Here is a 1,915-nt window from a genome sequence, read left to right as displayed (position 1 = left end):
GAGGTGCGAACAAACGACATAAAAATCACATCTAAGTGCTTGTGGGCAAAATTCAAAGCCAGCCTGCACCATAGGGACAGGTAGCTGAAATCAGAGCAGGGGGAGACACCAGCAGCCCAGCTTTCTTGAGAACTATTAATTATTTCTAACCTCAGAAGTTACAGAAAGGACTCTCCAAACTGTTCATTTTTAATACCAGTCTGATTACCCCTTCAGCTTCACTAAGGATTTCACAGCACTAGCAGGAAAATCTAGCAACGTTACAAAGACATTACATTACTGATTCTCGGACAGGCAACTTCAAATTAAAACTAATATGAAAAAAAATCTAAATGAATCAGTACCTTCTTCCTTCTAGTTCCTTCTAGTGCCTGAGATCTATCAACCAAGCCTTAAGAGGCCCTAATGCTCCTGCACAAGCCCCTCTCCCCTACCCTCCACATCTTCATCCTCTCATTCCCAAGGGTTCTAGGGTTCACGCTACATATGTACCTTGCTTTACGTTAAGGAACATTTCTTAAAGATTGTCTATCACACTTTGTAAGGCATATCATATTGCAGTCTTAATCTTTTTATCTAGTAGTTCTTCAAAGAACTGTGCCCCCCACCCCATATTTAATTCCAATATTCTCTAGGCCATTTCTGCTTCCTCCCGCTACGTCTCTTCAAGTCATCTTCAAATGGGCAGAGCACACAATTACACTGAGGGGGGAGGGGTAGGGCTTTGTGACCTCTCATCTCCTAATTGACAGTTCCAAAATTCTGGAAGTTTTTCTTAACACTAAGTGTACCTACAAACATCCACATGACAAATGCCGTGTAGCCTGCTGTTGCTTAAGATTTAATTCAAGAATTAAAACACATTCTTCACCTACAAGCATTTTGCCTTTCTAATGAATCCATCTTTAGGGTTTAATGCAGGAGCCAAATCTCAGCGATTTCAGGTCATTAAAACCCCAAGCACATTTAGAGAGTGGACAGGTGCTAGGTCATGTCTTCTGGCCACACTCTGCTGTCAGTAATGACAAGTGGCACCTGCAAATCCCTTTTGTGACATGGACATGAGATCCGTAATTGTTTCCCCCTGTTTCATAGCTGAGATGTTGGTCTCCTGAGGCACTACCTCAGGTGGACGTGGTGTTTAGTAGACCCCTCTTCCAGTCACACCCCTCGGGAAACATTCTCTGGAGTCTGGAGGCCCTCCCTAAAGGCCCCACTCTCACCACCAAACACAGGAAGCTGGAGCACCACCAAAATCCCCTTCCTACTGCCCGGATCTCTGCTGTCTTTATGCCTACCTCTCCTAAGTCTCTCCAAACATAAAGAGAGCGTTGTTGAAATCCAACTATTCCTTCATAATTACGTCCCTTAACGTTGAAAGTGGAAATGTTCCCAAGACTGGAACAGAAATAGTCCGTGCAAAAAAGCATTGATGTGGCACACCTCTACAACCGAGCAAGAAAGGAAACTCACTGACACACGCAATGGTCTAGAGAACCCCCAGAGCATTACACTGAGTGAAAAAAAGCCAGTCCCCAAAGGTTACATACTGTATACTTCCATTTACATAACATTCTTGAAATAACAAGATTGTAGAAATGGGGAACAGATTAGAGTGGCTGCCAATGGTTAAGGAGTGGGTTGGTGGGAAGAAAGTCGGTGTGGTTATAAAAGAGCAGCATGAGGGATTCTTGTGGGGATAGAAATAGTCCACATCTTGATGGGCTCAATGCCAACATCCTGGCTGTGACATCGTGCTATAGTTTTGCAAGATGTTCCACTTGCAAACATCTTCCCCAGTGGGGGAAACCAGGTAAAGGGTACAAGGGATCTCTATTATTTCTTATACCTGCATGTCAACATACAACAATCTGAAAATAAAAGTTTTTTTAAAAAAAGAAGAAATTATTGTATT

Source organism: Equus quagga, chromosome 3, assembly GCF_021613505.1.
Source record: "Equus quagga isolate Etosha38 chromosome 3, UCLA_HA_Equagga_1.0, whole genome shotgun sequence".
Classification (NCBI taxonomy): domain Eukaryota; kingdom Metazoa; phylum Chordata; class Mammalia; order Perissodactyla; family Equidae; genus Equus; species Equus quagga.
The sequence above is the reverse complement of the archived record's forward strand: the minus strand, read 5'-3'. Positions refer to the sequence as shown.